Source organism: Hyla sarda, unplaced genomic scaffold (genome assembly GCF_029499605.1).
Source record: "Hyla sarda isolate aHylSar1 unplaced genomic scaffold, aHylSar1.hap1 scaffold_2543, whole genome shotgun sequence".
Taxonomy (NCBI): Eukaryota; Metazoa; Chordata; class Amphibia; order Anura; family Hylidae; genus Hyla; species Hyla sarda.
In genome coordinates, this window is record NW_026609231.1 from 1 (window position 1) to 18,955 (window position 18,955).

General features: G+C 46.5%; 5 non-coding genes and 2 pseudogenes across 5 annotated transcripts; all 7 read left to right on the plus strand.

The window, feature by feature from the left end:
• The first annotated feature begins 1,149 nt into the window (after positions 1-1,149).
• On the plus strand, positions 1,150-1,340 carry LOC130323781 (U2 spliceosomal RNA). The gene has a single exon (XR_008868984.1). It is a non-coding gene; the product is annotated as a U2 spliceosomal RNA (small nuclear RNA).
• A 2,086-nt stretch (positions 1,341-3,426) lies between these two features.
• On the plus strand, positions 3,427-3,552 carry LOC130323785 (U2 spliceosomal RNA; annotated as a pseudogene).
• A 5,803-nt stretch (positions 3,553-9,355) lies between these two features.
• Positions 9,356-9,546, plus strand: LOC130323777 (U2 spliceosomal RNA). The gene has a single exon (XR_008868980.1). It is a non-coding gene; the product is annotated as a U2 spliceosomal RNA (small nuclear RNA).
• A 2,077-nt stretch (positions 9,547-11,623) lies between these two features.
• LOC130323782 (U2 spliceosomal RNA) lies at positions 11,624-11,814 on the plus strand. Its single transcript, XR_008868985.1, has one exon. It is a non-coding gene; the product is annotated as a U2 spliceosomal RNA (small nuclear RNA).
• Positions 11,815-13,900: 2,086 nt separating this feature from the next.
• LOC130323786 (U2 spliceosomal RNA) lies at positions 13,901-14,060 on the plus strand (annotated as a pseudogene).
• Positions 14,061-14,754: 694 nt separating this feature from the next.
• On the plus strand, positions 14,755-14,939 carry LOC130323784 (U2 spliceosomal RNA). Its single transcript, XR_008868986.1, has one exon. It is a non-coding gene; the product is annotated as a U2 spliceosomal RNA (small nuclear RNA).
• Positions 14,940-17,034: 2,095 nt separating this feature from the next.
• Positions 17,035-17,225, plus strand: LOC130323788 (U2 spliceosomal RNA). Its single transcript, XR_008868987.1, has one exon. It is a non-coding gene; the product is annotated as a U2 spliceosomal RNA (small nuclear RNA).
• The last annotated feature ends 1,730 nt before the right edge of the window (positions 17,226-18,955 follow it).

Here is an 18,955-nt window from a genome sequence, read left to right on the forward strand (position 1 = left end):
CAGTATAAATCCTTAGAAAATTATCCCCCAGTGTCTCCATCTGCTGGCGGTATTGAATAAGCATTGCTGCACTGATGGGGTATGCATTAGACGAAAAAAAAGAAGAAAAAGAAGAATAATACGCCCAGAAAAGAGGCGAAAAGGAGAAAAACGTAAAAAAACGTGAAAAAAAAGTAAGAGGAAGAGAAGGGAAAAAAAGGTGGAAATGGGTTTAAAAGTGATTTCGGCGGAGAAATATATATATATATATATTATATATATATATATATATATATACGCGCACACACACACATATATATAAACGTATTCTCCGTTGAGATATTGCAGCCGCTGCTGTGTCCAGGCCCAGGAGCCTTAGCACTGTGCTGTGATGTCACTCAATACCACTGACATCACTAGGTGTAAACAACATCTCTCCTTTGCTGTGTATGTGACTATGGAGCTGTTTGGTGATGTCGTCTATTATGGCCTTCATAGAAGCAACAGGAGATTGTTGCATCCATCTAGAACCCTCAGAACTACAGTGCTATGATGTCACTCACTTCCACAGGCCTTGCAGAGTGTAAACAACAACAACCCAGCTTTGTTGTGTATGTAACCATAGGGATTTGTGATGTCACCTAGAACCTTCACAGCAGCGACAGCTTTATGAGGAGCATCAGCACTGCTCTGCCTGAGCAGAACCATCACCGCCATAGGTTGTCAAATAACCCGGGTTTAACCCACACAGGTAAGTCCAATGGGGTGCAGGCATGTCCTCTATGCTTACAGCTTCCCGTGGGTGTTGGTTTGATACCGTTTGGGGACAGCCAAGGAGGCATCTGCAGGCAACAAAGGTAGGTGTGTGCTTGTGTGTGTGTTTCCTATGCAGATCCTAAGCCCAGTGTCACATGCAAGTAGGAGGAGTAAGAAGGGTTCCTGGCAAATCCGGGTTATGGATTGCATTTAAAAAGGCCCCGTGGGAGTGCAATGGGCCCCTGTCTTGCTGCTTAGCAATAATGGTATGGGTTTAGGTTCTGCTGTGTGTACTGGTGGTTGACTGCCCCCCAGCCCAGAGTGTGCATGGAAAATTGTCTGGCAGCCTCCCTGACAGCAAGCAGTGATAGTGCCCATGAAGGGCACCTTGTTGGGCCCGCCCCTTTCACGGTTATCGCTTCTCGGCCTTTTGGCTAAGATCAAGTGTAGTATCTGTTCTTATCAATTTAATATCTGATACGTCCCCTATCTGGGGACCATATATTAAATGGATTTTTGAGAACGGGGGCCGATTTCGAAGCTTGCTTCCGTCGCCCTATGCATTGACCCGATATGGCAGTATCTTCGGGTACAGTGCACCACCCCCTTACAGGGTTAAAAAGAAAGATTCCTACTTTCATTGCTACCTGCTTGCTGGCTAGCCAGCTAGCCAGCCCTGTGGGCCTTGCTGCTGCTGCAGCCAAAAAACAAAAGGTGGTGCTGCTGCTGCTTCTGCTGCTTCTGCTTCTGCTTGTGTCTGGCCGCTGTTGGAGCGTCCAGGCACAGGACTTCTGCTGCTGCTGACTAAATGGCCTCCTTAATTGGATCATTTGAGTAGCCAGCACACCTGTGCAGGTAGGGCATGACATGATAGGCAGCTGCCTTGATAGCGGGTGGGTGCTGAATGTTCCTAATTGACAAAATAAGATTAATGCTTATGAAGAAATATAAAATCTCATCCCTTCCCCAATATCGCGCCACACCCCTACCCCTTAATTCCCTGGTTGAACTTGATGGACATATGTCTTTTTTCGACCGTACTAACTATGTAACTATGTAACATAACATGGGGGGGGGGGGGGGTCTCCTGGCTGTTCACACAGGTGTGTCATTGCTGTACATTGACCATGCATTGCTTCTGTGGTATTGCAAAGGCAAAGACAAATGCTTCCAGCCATCCATTGCACTAATGGATTGGTCATCAGCTGGCTGTCTATGTCCCGCATCAATATAGACCAAAGTACAGAGGGTTAGGCTATGCTATTGTGCACCTACCTGATGCATCAGAAGGTGCGAGGCCCTTGCTAAATTCTGTGCACAGACTTTGAGATCTATACTTTAGACTGTATCTAAACCTGCTCCAACATGGACTGACATTCTGGCCTACTTTCAGCCGATGCGACTTGTCTGTCGCTGAACAGTCGCTTTTTATGTATTCAGCACCTATGTATAATGTTGTAAAAATGCTCTAGAAGCTAAAGTCGCAGAAATGTCACACATATTTGGCCTGCAACTTTCTGTGCGACAAATTCAGACAGGAAAAATCAGTATAAATCCTTAGAAAATTATCCCCCAGTGTCTCCATCTGCTGGCGGTATTGAATAAGCATTGCTGCACTGATGGGGTATGCATTAGACGAAAAAAAAGAAGAAAAAGAAGAATAATACGCCCAGAAAAGAGGCGAAAAGGAGAAAAACGTAAAAAAACGTGAAAAAAAAGTAAGAGGAAGAGAAGGGAAAAAAAGGTGGAAATGGGTTTAAAAGTGATTTCGGCGGAGAAATATATATATATATATATATATATATATATATATATATACGCGCACACACACACATATATATAAACGTATTCTCCGTTGAGATATTGCAGCCGCTGCTGTGTCCAGGCCCAGGAGCCTTAGCACTGTGCTGTGATGTCACTCAATACCACTGACATCACTAGGTGTAAACAACATCTCTCCTTTGCTGTGTATGTGACTATGGAGCTGTTTGGTGATGTCGTCTATTATGGCCTTCATAGAAGCAACAGGAGATTGTTGCATCCATCTAGAACCCTCAGAACTACAGTGCTATGATGTCACTCACTTCCACAGGCCTTGCAGAGTGTAAACAACAACAACCCAGCTTTGTTGTGTATGTAACCATAGGGATTTGTGATGTCACCTAGAACCTTCACAGCAGCGACAGCTTTATGAGGAGCATCAGCACTGCTCTGCCTGAGCAGAACCATCACCGCCATAGGTTGTCAAATAACCCGGGTTTAACCCACACAGGTAAGTCCAATGGGGTGCAGGCATGTCCTCTATGCTTACAGCTTCCCGTGGGTGTTGGTTTGATACCGTTTGGGGACAGCCAAGGAGGCATCTGCAGGCAACAAAGGTAGGTGTGTGCTTGTGTGTGTGTTTCCTATGCAGATCCTAAGCCCAGTGTCACATGCAAGTAGGAGGAGTAAGAAGGGTTCCTGGCAAATCCGGGTTATGGATTGCATTTAAAAAGGCCCCGTGGGAGTGCAATGGGCCCCTGTCTTGCTGCTTAGCAATAATGGTATGGGTTTAGGTTCTGCTGTGTGTACTGGTGGTTGACTGCCCCCCAGCCCAGAGTGTGCATGGAAAATTGTCTGGCAGCCTCCCTGACAGCAAGCAGTGATAGTGCCCATGAAGGGCACCTTGTTGGGCCCGCCCCTTTCATGGTTATCGCTTCTCGGCCTTTTGGCTAAGATCAAGTGTAGTATCTGTTCTTATCAGTTTAATATCTGATACGTAGAATGCCCTTCTGGGGGGCGTGTCCTGCAGTGCATGGCGGCGGTCGCATAAACCTTGTGCTCCGCTGCAGCCCAGGCCTAATAGCGGCTACACAGCATTGATCCTGAGCATATCGCTACGGCAATTGTGCCCACCGGTACCTGAACTATCGGGGCACCTGATGATGACCCGGAGGCGAGGGAAAAAGAGCCCACTGAAGCTCACGGCGTTCTTTCCTGCTGCAGAGGCCTCACAAGATGGCGCGGCTCAGTGCGGGTCAGCGTCTCCGGCTACTGGAAGTGCCTCACCAGCGTCTTCATCCTCTCAGACGGGCTGCGCCCTGGAGGCTTCTCCTTCAACTCCTCCGATTCTCCTGACAGGCTGGTCGCCTTCGGTGCAGCAGGACCCGCAGGTACCGTTTTCCCCGATCTCCTCCAAGCCACTGGGAGCGGGGACCCTGCATACTAGAGGCCCAGGAGGCCCTGATGGGAGCTCTCCGTCGGCGCCCCTAACTGAACCTATTATGAGGGGGCTTCTCGCTGAGTTACATACCTCCATTCAGGGAGACATTAAGGCAGCCGTGTCCAATATACAGCATGAGATCTCCTCTCTTGGACACCGCACATCGCACATTGAGAACAAGATGGCGGAACTCACCTCTTCTCATAATGAAGTAGTGGACTTAGCTAATGGCCTGGAGGATGAGGTTGCCGCTCTTCAACTTAAGATAGCTGATATGGAGGACAGGTCTCGCCGAAACAATTTAAGGGTGAGAGGGGTGCCGGAGTCTGTGAAAACGGAGGACCTCAACACCTTCCTAACGGATTATTTTGCATTGTTGCTGCCTCAGGCTTCCACCCTAGATCTGCTAATGGACAGAGTCCACAGGCTCCCTAAGCCCAAAACCCTACCTGCTGCTACACCAAGGGATGTGATTCTGCGCCTTCACTTTTACCATATTAAGGAGCAATTGATGTTGGTGGCGCGCTCCTCACCCTCCCTACCAGATGGGTATTCGGGACTCCAACTTTTCACGGATCTCTCTGCTGCCACTCTAGCCAGGAGACGTGAGTTCAGTACAGGGACTAAAGCTCTCAGAGAAAAAGGGATCCCTTATAAATGGGGATTCCCTGTGAAATTGATTATCACCAATAAGGGGTCCAAACATGTGGTCTCTTCCCCGGAGACCCTTTTGCAACTGTGTGCGGAATGGAACTTGCCTGTTGATCTGACTGCTCAGAGGTCCCTGGACATACCACATGCTGCAAAGATAGCTGAGGAATGGAAGGTTGTCTCCCACTGCAAGAAAAAAATCAAGACATGAACTGTTCCTCTGCCTTTAGACAGGCCTGTCCGACTTGTCTCACTGGCTTGCGACTGGGGTATCCTTCCCCATCTTTTGGGTTACTTATCCTCTTAGTGCTCTGGATACTTTTCCTGAATGTTTAAACATTCGGCCTAACTGCAGTCGAATGTACTTACCTACCCCCATTAAGACCTACCACATGGTCTTTACTACTGCTTGCTCAATTTATTTGTTCTTTGTTGTTCGTTCTGTTTACTTGTTTTCTGTCCCGTTGGTCCTCCATCACTCACTTTCTCTGATAATGGATATGAGAGGCTCCTCTTGCGAGCTGCTAAGTGTAGATGTATCCTCTTCGATGGGAGTACCTGCTCCTTTTCAGTTTACTGTGCTAATGGTTCTGCTTTGCGTTGATGTATACTTTAACTATGGTTATTAAGGTTGTGTCTATGAATGTGCGGGGTCTTAACTCACCGTATAAAAGGTCTCTGGTGTGGAAGGAGGCTAGACGCCTAGCGGCCGATGTCCTCTGTATACAAGAATCCCATTTATTAGCCCTAGATGCCCATAGACTCCAAAATAAGAGATATCCACATATCTATCAAGCGCATGCTGTTCACAAAAAAGGAGGAGTGGCGATTGCATTTAAGAACACCCTGACGGTTACTGTCCAGCACTCTGTGATAGATGATAGAGGTCGTTTTATAATTATTGTGTGCTTACTAAACAATGTTCAATATACCTTAGGCTCCTTATATGCGCCTAATGCGAAACAGTGTACCTTCCTCAGGGCATTCTTGCGTAAATTGGAGTCCTTGAGAAAGGGACACTGCCTACTGCTAGGAGATTTTAATATGACCATGTGGCCTAGTGTAGATTCTACTTCGCCCAGTTTGAAAAAAGAACCCACAGGTTTCTTCACTAGTGTGTCCCAAAATGACCTATATGATGTTTGGCGTATATCCCACCCCACGGAAAGGGACTTCACCTTCTTTTCTCATGTGCATAAGATATACACCAGAATAGATTACGCCCTTACCTCCCACTCTCTCCTATCATTGGTTTCAGAGGCCCGAATTATGCCCATAGAATGGTCGGACCATTCCCCCATAAGCGTAACCATTAAAGAATCGCATAGCACCCGCCCGACCTATATTTGGAGACTTAACCCACTAATACTCCATAATCCTGAATACTCTGAAGCGACCAAGTTGGCGGTTGATGCCTACTTCCGCATTAATGATACTGGTGATGTCACAGACCCCATGCTTTGGTGTGCGTTTAAGGCTACAATTAGGGGTCACTTTATTAGTCAAACAGCCTATGACAGGAAGCTCCGCCAGACCAAAACTCTAGAACTCCAACAGCGCCTTGCGGAATTACATAGGCGCAATAAGACCTCGTGCTCTCCATCACTAATAGGAGAAATTTCTCAGGTTAGTGCTACCCTACACTCCCTCTCTTTACACAGCTATGAGATGGCACTGAGAAGGCTCAAAATGACATGGTATTGGCAGGGTAATAGATCTGGCTCTATACTGGCTAAACAACTTAAAAAACGTCAGGATAAGGAGAGAATCCCCTTCCTTACTAAATCTGATGGTTCTATAGTTACTGACCCTCAAAGTATAGCCAATTGTTTTGCAGATTTTTATAGTAAATTGTACAATCTTCAACATGACATTGCTACTCCACAGCCTGATGAAGCAGTTATCTCTTCTTTTCTGTCCTCTATGTCCCTCCCCTCTCTGTCCGCGGACCAAGCATCTGATCTTTGCTCTCCCTTCTCCACAGAAGAAATTCTTGAATGTGTGCGTTCCCTCAAGCCCTCGAAGTCACCTGGCCCTGATGGTATTACAAATGAATTTTATAAGCAATTTGGCCCTTCCGTAGCTCCCTTTTTGACCAGAGCCTTTAACCGTATTAAGGAGAACGGTGTGCCCCCTAAGGAGATGTTGGATGCTCTGGTCATTACCATACCTAAACCTGGTAAGCCACTGGACTCTACCCTAAATTACAGACCAATCTCTCTCCTAAATAGTGATATTAAATTGTATGCCCTGGCTCTTGCTGCCAGGTTGAATAGGGTTTTGCCGGACCTAATTCACAGGGACCAGGTTGGCTTCGTCAAGGGTCGTCAAACGGTGGATGGTACGAGACGCTTTCTCGACATCATCACAAAAGCGCATTCCGATCGGACGCCTTCTCTCTTGCTATCCCTTGATGCGGAGAAGGCGTTTGATCGAGTGCACTGGGGATATTTGCGAAGTGTGCTGCGTAAGTTTGGTTTTCCCCACTCTTTGGAATCCGCCATTATGGCACTATATACGCTCCCATCTGCTAGAATTTACACGATGGGTACCCTTTCTAATAGTTTCTCACTTAGCAATGGGACTAGACAGGGGTGCCCACTGTCCCCCCTTATATTTACCTTAGTTATGGAGCCGCTTGCTCAATCCATCAGGGACTCCCCAGACATTGCGGGCATTCAAATAGGTAAAGTAGACCACAGGATTGGCTTGTTTGCCGACGATGTTATCATTAGTCTCTCCAACCCCCTGAGTTCTTTAGGCCCAGTTATGGACATTATTGATGCCTTTAGTCGAGTTAGCTTTTATAAGATTAACCCCACAAAGTCGTGTATCTTACCATTGCAGATACCCACTGAGCAACAGCGAGTACTACAAGCTAAATATCCCTTTCAATGGGTCACTGACCAGATTCCTTACCTAGGCATAGTCCTTACTGCGTTGCCTGATAAGACAATTGCTTCTAATTTTGCTGTTATGCGGTCCCTGCTTACCAAAGAAATTGATCACTTCTCCAGGCTTCCTGTCTCATGGGCGGGACGTGTTGCCACTGCTAAGATGATGCTGCTCCCTAAAATTTTATATTTTTTTAGATGCCTGCCGATGATAGTGCCCGCCTCCTTCCTCTCACAACTACAGAGAATGCTCTTACGATTTATTTGGGATGGTAAGCATCCTAGGGTTGGTGCGAATATATTGTATCGCCCTGTGCATGAGGGGGGTATGGGGGTGCCGAACCTTAAAATGTACTATCACGCTGTTCTACTCGATCAGCTTAAAAAATGGTGGTGGCAGGACGCTCCCCCCCTGTGGGTAGATATTGAAGCTGCTGTCCTCAATGTTTCTAATTTTAATAACTTTCTCTGGGCATTGCGCTTTAACCCTACCTTTGCTCCCTCTTCTCCTTTCTCTACTATTGCGGCTGCTATCAGGTTGTGGAGTAAGGTGGCGCGAATTAAAAGTCTTTGTCCACCTAGAGTGAAGGATATCCCTTTAGCTGCTATAGGAGACTATATTCTAGATATAGATTTTAAGCCCTGGATAGATGCGGGCATCCTCACTGTGGCATTGATTAGCGATGCTAATGGGTTGATGCCTTTCACTGATATTGTACGCATGTTCTCTATATCACAGAAAGACTTTTACAAATATTTGAGGCTTAGACATTTTTTGAGGTCTCTCCCTTGGGATAGCTCTCGGCCTCGCACTGCGTATGAACATCATTTCCTGTGCAGGGACTCCTTTACTAGGGGTATCTCCCTTGCTTATGTAGCTTTGACTGAGGAGGAGGGGGAAATGGACAGTACGTTTAAGTCCAGATGGGAGGAGGACCTGGCGCGCAGATTCACGGCTGAGCAGTGGAGCTGTGTCTTTGACATGCACAAAAAATATTCTAAATGTGTTAATCATTTCGAAGCTTCTAGGAAGCTCCTATACCGATGGTACTACACGCCGGTTCGTCTGGCTAAAATATACCCTACCACCTCCCCAGTGTGTTGGAGATGTAACCGGGAAAGTGGTACCTTGCTACACGTGTGGTGGACTTGCCCGTTAATTGCACCTCTTTGGACCGAAATTAAGAAGTTATTGGACAACCTAGTGGACTGCCCCTTCTCATGGGGCCCAGAGAGTGCACTACTATTCCTGTCCCTAGAACAAGTTCCCCCGCATTATATGACCATTTTATATCATATTCTGATAGTTGTGAGGGCTCACATTGCTCGGAGGTGGAAGTCGACTGAGGTGCCGGGTCTTCCTGCCATTCTGGCGGAGGTGCATAGTAACCTCGTGTTGGAGGAATTGATAGCGAAGAGGTGTGGGGCTTCTAATAGCCGTATAGCTACTCTGTCCCAGTGGACGGACAGTTGTTCGACCTCAATTAGGGTCGTAGATTAGCTAATCGTATATGCACGATGTATCTCACTCTGATATGTGTATTATGATATGTGTATTATGATTATGATTGTATTGGTGGTCTCTCATTCCTTGTTTTATACATTATATATTGAGGACCTTACTGTTGTTCTTGTTATATGAAAATTTATAAATAAAGTTTAAAAAAAAAAAAAAAGGCCCCGTGGGAGTGCAATGGGCCCCTGTCTTGCTGCTTAGCAATAATGGTATGGGTTTAGGTTCTGCTGTGTGTACTGGTGGTTGACTGCCCCCCAGCCCAGAGTGTGCATGGAAAATTGTCTGGCAGCCTCCCTGACAGCAAGCAGTGATAGTGCCCATGAAGGGCACCTTGTTGGGCCCGCCCCTTTCACGGTTATCGCTTCTCGGCCTTTTGGCTAAGATCAAGTGTAGTATCTGTTCTTATCAGTTTAATATCTGATACGTCCCCTATCTGGGGACCATATATTAAATGGATTTTTGAGAACGGGGGCCGATTTCGAAGCTTGCTTCCGTCGCCCTATGCATTGACCCGATATGGCAGTATCTTCGGGTACAGTGCACCACCCCCTTACAGGGTTAAAAAGAAAGATTCCTACTTTCATTGCTACCTGCTTGCTGGCTAGCCAGCTAGCCAGCCCTGTGGGCCTTGCTGCTGCTGCAGCCAAAAAACAAAAGGTGGTGCTGCTGCTGCTTCTGCTGCTTCTGCTTGTGTCTGGCCGCTGTTGGAGCGTCCAGGCACAGGACTTCTGCTGCTGCTGACTAAATGGCCTCCTTAATTGGATCATTTGAGTAGCCAGCACACCTGTGCAGGTAGGGCATGACATGATAGGCAGCTGCCTTGATAGCGGGTGGGTGCTGAATGTTCCTAATTGACAAAATAAGATTAATGCTTATGAAGAAATATAAAATCTCATCCCTTCCCCAATATCGCGCCACACCCCTACCCCTTAATTCCCTGGTTGAACTTGATGGACATATGTCTTTTTTCGACCGTACTAACTATGTAACTATGTAACATAACATGGGGGGGGGGGGGGGGTCTCCTGGCTGTTCACACAGGTGTGTCATTGCTGTACATTGACCATGCATTGCTTCTGTGGTATTGCAAAGGCAAAGACAAATGCTTCCAGCCATCCATTGCACTAATGGATTGGTCATCAGCTGGCTGTCTATGTCCCGCATCAATATAGACCAAAGTACAGAGGGTTAGGCTATGCTATTGTGCACCTACCTGATGCATCAGAAGGTGCGAGGCCCTTGCTAAATTCTGTGCACAGACTTTGAGATCTATACTTTAGACTGTATCTAAACCTGCTCCAACATGGACTGACATTCTGGCCTACTTTCAGCCGATGCGACTTGTCTGTCGCTGAACAGTCGCTTTTTATGTATTCAGCACCTATGTATAATGTTGTAAAAATGCTCTAGAAGCTAAAGTCGCAGAAATGTCACACATATTTGGCCTGCAACTTTCTGTGCGACAAATTCAGACAGGAAAAATCAGTATAAATCCTTAGAAAATTATCCCCCAGTGTCTCCATCTGCTGGCGGTATTGAATAAGCATTGCTGCACTGATGGGGTATGCATTAGATGAAAAAAAAGAAGAAAAAGAAGAATAATACGCCCAGAAAAGAGGCGAAAAGGAGAAAAACGTAAAAAAACGTGAAAAAAAAGTAAGAGGAAGAGAAGGGAAAAAAAGGTGGAAATGGGTTTAAAAGTGATTTCGGCGGAGAAATATATATATATATATATATATATATATATATATACGCGCACACACACACATATATATAAACGTATTCTCCGTTGAGATATTGCAGCCGCTGCTGTGTCCAGGCCCAGGAGCCTTAGCACTGTGCTGTGATGTCACTCAATACCACTGACATCACTAGGTGTAAACAACATCTCTCCTTTGCTGTGTATGTGACTATGGAGCTGTTTGGTGATGTCGTCTATTATGGCCTTCATAGAAGCAACAGGAGATTGTTGCATCCATCTAGAACCCTCAGAACTACAGTGCTATGATGTCACTCACTTCCACAGGCCTTGCAGAGTGTAAACAACAACAACCCAGCTTTGTTGTGTATGTAACCATAGGGATTTGTGATGTCACCTAGAACCTTCACAGCAGCGACAGCTTTATGAGGAGCATCAGCACTGCTCTGCCTGAGCAGAACCATCACCGCCATAGGTTGTCAAATAACCCGGGTTTAACCCACACAGGTAAGTCCAATGGGGTGCAGGCATGTCCTCTATGCTTACAGCTTCCCGTGGGTGTTGGTTTGATACCGTTTGGGGACAGCCAAGGAGGCATCTGCAGGCAACAAAGGTAGGTGTGTGCTTGTGTGTGTGTTTCCTATGCAGATCCTAAGCCCAGTGTCACATGCAAGTAGGAGGAGTAAGAAGGGTTCCTGGCAAATCCGGGTTATGGATTGCATTTAAAAAGGCCCCGTGGGAGTGCAATGGGCCCCTGTCTTGCTGCTTAGCAATAATGGTATGGGTTTAGGTTCTGCTGTGTGTACTGGTGGTTGACTGCCCCCCAGCCCAGAGTGTGCATGGAAAATTGTCTGGCAGCCTCCCTGACAGCAAGCAGTGATAGTGCCCATGAAGGGCACCTTGTTGGGCCCGCCCCTTTCACGGTTATCGCTTCTCGGCCTTTTGGCTAAGATCAAGTGTAGTATCTGTTCTTATCAATTTAATATCTGATACGTCCCCTATCTGGGGACCATATATTAAATGGATTTTTGAGAACGGGGGCCGATTTCGAAGCTTGCTTCCGTCGCCCTATGCATTGACCCGATATGGCAGTATCTTCGGGTACAGTGCACCACCCCCTTACAGGGTTAAAAAGAAAGATTCCTACTTTCATTGCTACCTGCTTGCTGGCTAGCCAGCTAGCCAGCCCTGTGGGCCTTGCTGCTGCTGCAGCCAAAAAACAAAAGGTGGTGCTGCTGCTGCTTCTGCTGCTTCTGCTTCTGCTTGTGTCTGGCCGCTGTTGGAGCGTCCAGGCACAGGACTTCTGCTGCTGCTGACTAAATGGCCTCCTTAATTGGATCATTTGAGTAGCCAGCACACCTGTGCAGGTAGGGCATGACATGATAGGCAGCTGCCTTGATAGCGGGTGGGTGCTGAATGTTCCTAATTGACAAAATAAGATTAATGCTTATGAAGAAATATAAAATCTCATCCCTTCCCCAATATCGCGCCACACCCCTACCCCTTAATTCCCTGGTTGAACTTGATGGACATATGTCTTTTTTCGACCGTACTAACTATGTAACTATGTAACATAACATGGGGGGGGGGGGGGGTCTCCTGGCTGTTCACACAGGTGTGTCATTGCTGTACATTGACCATGCATTGCTTCTGTGGTATTGCAAAGGCAAAGACAAATGCTTCCAGCCATCCATTGCACTAATGGATTGGTCATCAGCTGGCTGTCTATGTCCCGCATCAATATAGACCAAAGTACAGAGGGTTAGGCTATGCTATTGTGCACCTACCTGATGCATCAGAAGGTGCGAGGCCCTTGCTAAATTCTGTGCACAGACTTTGAGATCTATACTTTAGACTGTATCTAAACCTGCTCCAACATGGACTGACATTCTGGCCTACTTTCAGCCGATGCGACTTGTCTGTCGCTGAACAGTCGCTTTTTATGTATTCAGCACCTATGTATAATGTTGTAAAAATGCTCTAGAAGCTAAAGTCGCAGAAATGTCACACATATTTGGCCTGCAACTTTCTGTGCGACAAATTCAGACAGGAAAAATCAGTATAAATCCTTAGAAAATTATCCCCCAGTGTCTCCATCTGCTGGCGGTATTGAATAAGCATTGCTGCACTGATGGGGTATGCATTAGACGAAAAAAAAGAAGAAAAAGAAGAATAATACGCCCAGAAAAGAGGCGAAAAGGAGAAAAACGTAAAAAAACGTGAAAAAAAAGTAAGAGGAAGAGAAGGGAAAAAAAGGTGGAAATGGGTTTAAAAGTGATTTCGGCGGAGAAATATATATATATATATATATATATATATATATATATATACGCGCACACACACACATATATATAAACGTATTCTCCGTTGAGATATTGCAGCCGCTGCTGTGTCCAGGCCCAGGAGCCTTAGCACTGTGCTGTGATGTCACTCAATACCACTGACATCACTAGGTGTAAACAACATCTCTCCTTTGCTGTGTATGTGACTATGGAGCTGTTTGGTGATGTCGTCTATTATGGCCTTCATAGAAGCAACAGGAGATTGTTGCATCCATCTAGAACCCTCAGAACTACAGTGCTATGATGTCACTCACTTCCACAGGCCTTGCAGAGTGTAAACAACAACAACCCAGCTTTGTTGTGTATGTAACCATAGGGATTTGTGATGTCACCTAGAACCTTCACAGCAGCGACAGCTTTATGAGGAGCATCAGCACTGCTCTGCCTGAGCAGAACCATCACCGCCATAGGTTGTCAAATAACCCGGGTTTAACCCACACAGGTAAGTCCAATGGGGTGCAGGCATGTCCTCTATGCTTACAGCTTCCCGTGGGTGTTGGTTTGATACCGTTTGGGGACAGCCAAGAAGGCATCTGCAGGCAACAAAGGTAGGTGTGTGCTTGTGTGTGTGTTTCCTATGCAGATCCTAAGCCCAGTGTCACATGCAAGTAGGAGGAGTAAGAAGGGTTCCTGGCAAATCCGGGTTATGGATTGCATTTAAAAAGGCCCCGTGGGAGTGCAATGGGCCCCTGTCTTGCTGCTTAGCAATAATGGTATGGGTTTAGGTTCTGCTGTGTGTACTGGTGGTTGACTGCCCCCCAGCCCAGAGTGTGCATGGAAAATTGTCTGGCAGCCTCCCTGACAGCAAGCAGTGATAGTGCCCATGAAGGGCACCTTGTTGGGCCCGCCCCTTTCACGGTTATCGCTTCTCGGCCTTTTGGCTAAGATCAAGTGTAGTATCTGTTCTTATCAGTTTTCATGCTGGTGGGGATGGGTGCTGCATGGAGGATGCAGGTGTACCAGGGCTTTCCGGGGCTGGTTCTGAGGAATCAGCTCGACGGCTGCCCCGATGTGACCTGTTCCCTTCGGGTCTCGCCATGAGGCTGAGAGGGTCTAGAGCCGAGGTACTTTTGTGCCTCGGGGAGTGGTGACCCCGAGGTGCCGAAACTCACTGGGAGAATAGACTCACTGAGTTGAAGCACGGGCACCATAATCTCTTCACCTTGTGGCACTCACCTCTTGATTCCCGGCCTTCTGGCTAGGATCAGAGAAATTTTTATAGATCCGGCCGGATGTCCGGGCAGTATATCTGCACACATTCACTTATTTATTTATTTTTTGTCTCACTGTGTCACTTTTTGCGTGTTGTGTGTTCACAGGATTTGTCAGGATGCGGTAGCCCTTCTGGGTGTCCCTCCTGGCGGTCTAGGGGAGGTGTGTGTGGCCATTAGGTTCCGCACCTCCCTGCAAACACCCCGGGTACTCCTGCTTTGGCAGGGTACCTACCGTAATCGGCTCTGCGGGCAGATACCTTGGCTAACGCCAAGGGGGATGCCGGGAGCATTTGTGGTCCCCTAGTAGCTTCGGCGAAAAGGGACATCGAACCTGGAACCTCGCAGGTACCTTTTGGTCCGGAGGCGAAGGGTAAGGTTTGTTGGGGGGCCTCTCTCCTATCGGAGAAGGGCTTGCGATAGACCGCATCCTTTGTGCACGTTTTTTTTAGTGTAACACGTTTGCACTTTTTCTTGCACTTTGGGTGAATCGAAAGCACGTTCCTCGGCTTTAGATAAAAAAAAAAAAAAAAAAATCTGTTCTTATCAGTTTAATATCTGATACGTCCCCTATCTGGGGACCATATATTAAATGGATTTTTGAGAACGGGGGCCGATTTCGAAGCTTGCTTCCGTCGCCCTATGCATTGACCCGATATGGCAGTATCTTCGGGTACAGTGCACCACCCCCTTACAGGGTTAAAAAGAAAGATTCCTACTTTCATTGCTACCTGCTTGCTGGCTAGCCAGCTAGCCAGCCCTGTGGGCCTTGCTGCTGCTGCAGCCAAAAAACAAAAGGTGGTGGTGCTGCTGCTGCTTCTGCTGCTGCTTGTGTCTGGCCGCTGTTGGAGCGTCCAGGCACAGGACTTCTGCTGCTGCTGACTAAATGGCCTCCTTAATTGGATCATTTGAGTAGCCAGCACACCTGTGCAGGTAGGGCATGACATGATAGGCAGCTGCCTTGATAGCGGGTGGGTGCTGAATGTTCCTAATTGACAAAATAAGATTAATGCTTATGAAGAAATATAAAATCTCATCCCTTCCCCAATATCGCGCCACACCCCTACCCCTTAATTCCCTGGTTGAACTTGATGGACATATGTCTTTTTTCGACCGTACTAACTATGTAACTATGTAACATAACATGGGGGGGGGGGGTCTCCTGGCTGTTCACACAGGTGTGTCATTGCTGTACATTGACCATGCATTGCTTCTGTGGTATTGCAAAGGCAAAGACAAATGCTTCCAGCCATCCATTGCACTAATGGATTGGTCATCAGCTGGCTGTCTATGTCCCGCATCAATATAGACCAAAGTACAGAGGGTTAGGCTATGCTATTGTGCACCTACCTGATGCATCAGAAGGTGCGAGGCCCTTGCTAAATTCTGTGCACAGACTTTGAGATCTATACTTTAGACTGTATCTAAACCTGCTCCAACATGGACTGACATTCTGGCCTACTTTCAGCCGATGCGACTTGTCTGTCGCTGAACAGTCGCTTTTTATGTATTCAGCACCTATGTATAATGTTGTAAAAATGCTCTAGAAGCTAAAGTCGCAGAAATGTCACACATATTTGGCCTGCAACTTTCTGTGCGACAAATTCAGACAGGAAAAATCAGTATAAATCCTTAGAAAATTATCCCCCAGTGTCTCCATCTGCTGGCGGTATTGAATAAGCATTGCTGCACTGATGGGGTATGCATTAGACGAAAAAAAAGAAGAAAAAGAAGAATAATACGCCCAGAAAAGAGGCGAAAAGGAGAAAAACGTAAAAAAACGTGAAAAAAAAGTAAGAGGAAGAGAAGGGAAAAAAAGGTGGAAATGGGTTTAAAAGTGATTTCGGCGGAGAAATATATATATATATATATATATATATATATATATATATATATATATATATATATATACGCGCACACACACACATATATATAAATGTATTCTCCGTTGAGATATTGCAGCCGCTGCTGTGTCCAGGCCCAGGAGCCTTAGCACTGTGCTGTGATGTCACTCAATACCACTGACATCACTAGGTGTAAACAACATCTCTCCTTTGCTGTGTATGTGACTATGGAGCTGTTTGGTGATGTCGTCTATTATGGCCTTCATAGAAGCAACAGGAGATTGTTGCATCCATCTAGAACCCTCAGAACTACAGTGCTATGATGTCACTCACTTCCACAGGCCTTGCAGAGTGTAAACAACAACAACCCAGCTTTGTTGTGTATGTAACCATAGGGATTTGTGATGTCACCTAGAACCTTCACAGCAGCGACAGCTTTATGAGGAGCATCAGCACTGCTCTGCCTGAGCAGAACCATCACCGCCATAGGTTGTCAAATAACCCGGGTTTAACCCACACAGGTAAGTCCAATGGGGTGCAGGCATGTCCTCTATGCTTACAGCTTCCCGTGGGTGTTGGTTTGATACCGTTTGGGGACAGCCAAGGAGGCATCTGCAGGCAACAAAGGTAGGTGTGTGCTTGTGTGTGTGTTTCCTATGCAGATCCTAAGCCCAGTGTCACATGCAAGTAGGAGGAGTAGGAAGGGTTCCTGGCAAATCCGGGTTATGGATTGCATTTAAAAAGGCCCCGTGGGAGTGCAATGGGCCCCTGTCTTGCTGCTTAGCAATAATGGTATGGGTTTAGGTTCTGCTGTGTGTACTGGTGGTTGACTGCCCCCCAGCCCAGAGTGTGCATGGAAAATTGTCTGGCAGCCTCCCTGACAGCAAGCAGTGATAGTGCCCATGAAGGGCACCTTGTTGGGCCCGCCCCTTTCACGGTTATCGCTTCTCGGCCTTTTGGCTAAGATCAAGTGTAGTATCTGTTCTTATCAGTTTAATATCTGATACGTCCCCTATCTGGGGACCATATATTAAATGGATTTTTGAGAACGGGGGCCGATTTCGAAGCTTGCTTCCGTCGCCCTATGCATTGACCCGATATGGCAGTATCTTCGGGTACAGTGCACCACCCCCTTACAGGGTTAAAAAGAAAGATTCCTACTTTCATTGCTACCTGCTTGCTGGCTAGCCAGCTAGCCAGCCCTGTGGGCCTTGCTGCTGCTGCAGCCAAAAAACAAAAGGTGGTGCTGCTGCTGCTTCTGCTGCTTCTGCTTCTGCTTGTGTCTGGCCGCTGTTGGAGCGTCCAGGCACAGGACTTCTGCTGCTGCTGACTAAATGGCCTCCTTAATTGGATCATTTGAGTAGCCAGCACACCTGTGCAGGTAGGGCATGACATGATAGGCAGCTGCCTTGATAGCGGGTGGGTGCTGAATGTTCCTAATTGACAAAATAAGATTAATGCTTATAAAGAAATATAAAATCTCATCCCTTCCCCAATATCGCGCCACACCCCTACCCCTTAATTCCCTGGTTGAACTTGATGGACATATGTCTTTTTTCGACCGTACTAACTATGTAACTATGTAACATAACATGGGGGGGGGGGGTCTCCTGGCTGTTCACACAGGTGTGTCATTGCTGTACATTGACCATGCATTGCTTCTGTGGTATTGCAAAGGCAAAGACAAATGCTTCCAGCCATCCATTGCACTAATGGATTGGTCATCAGCTGGCTGTCTATGTCCCGCATCAATATAGACCAAAGTACAGAGGGTTAGGCTATGCTATTGTGCACCTACCTGATGCATCAGAAGGTGCGAGGCCCTTGCTAAATTCTGTGCACAGACTTTGAGATCTATACTTCAGACTGTATCTAAACCTGCTCCAACATGGACTGACATTCTGGCCTACTTTCAGCCGATGCGACTTGTCTGTCGCTGAACAGTCGCTTTTTATGTATTCAGCACCTATGTATAATGTTGTAAAAATGCTCTAGAAGCTAAAGTCGCAGAAATGTCACACATATTTGGCCTGCAACTTTCTGTGCGACAAATTCAGACAGGAAAAATCAGTATAAATCCTTAGAAAATTATCCCCCAGTGTCTCCATCTGCTGGCGGTATTGAATAAGCATTGCTGCACTGATGGGGTATGCATTAGACGAAAAAAAAGAAGAAAAAGAAGAATAATACGCCCAGAAAAGAGGCGAAAAGGAGAAAAACGTAAAAAACGTGAAAAAAAAGTAAGAGGAAGAGAAGGGAAAAAAAGGTGGAAATGGGTTTAAAAGTGATTTCGGCGGAGAAATATATATATATATATATATATATATATATATATATATATATATATATATATATACGCGCACACACACACATATATATAAACGTATTCTCCGTTGAGATATTGCAGCCGCTGCTGTGTCCAGGCCCAGGAGCCTTAGCACTGTGCTGTGATGTCACTCAATACCACTGACATCACTAGGTGTAAACAACATCTCTCCTTTGCTGTGTATGTGACTATGGAGCTGTTTGGTGATGTCGTCTATTATGGCCTTCATAGAAGCAACAGGAGATTGTTGCATCCATCTAGAACCCTCAGAACTACAGTGCTATGATGTCACTCACTTCCACAGGCCTTGCAGAGTGTAAACAACAACAACCCAGCTTTGTTGTGTATGTAACCATAGGGATTTGTGATGTCACCTAGAACCTTCACAGCAGCGACAGCTTTATGAGGAGCATCAGCACTGCTCTGCCTGAGCAGAACCATCACCGCCATAGGTTGTCAAATAACCCGGGTTTAACCCACACAGGTAAGTCCAATGGGGTGCAGGCATGTCCTCTATGCTTACAGCTTCCCGTGG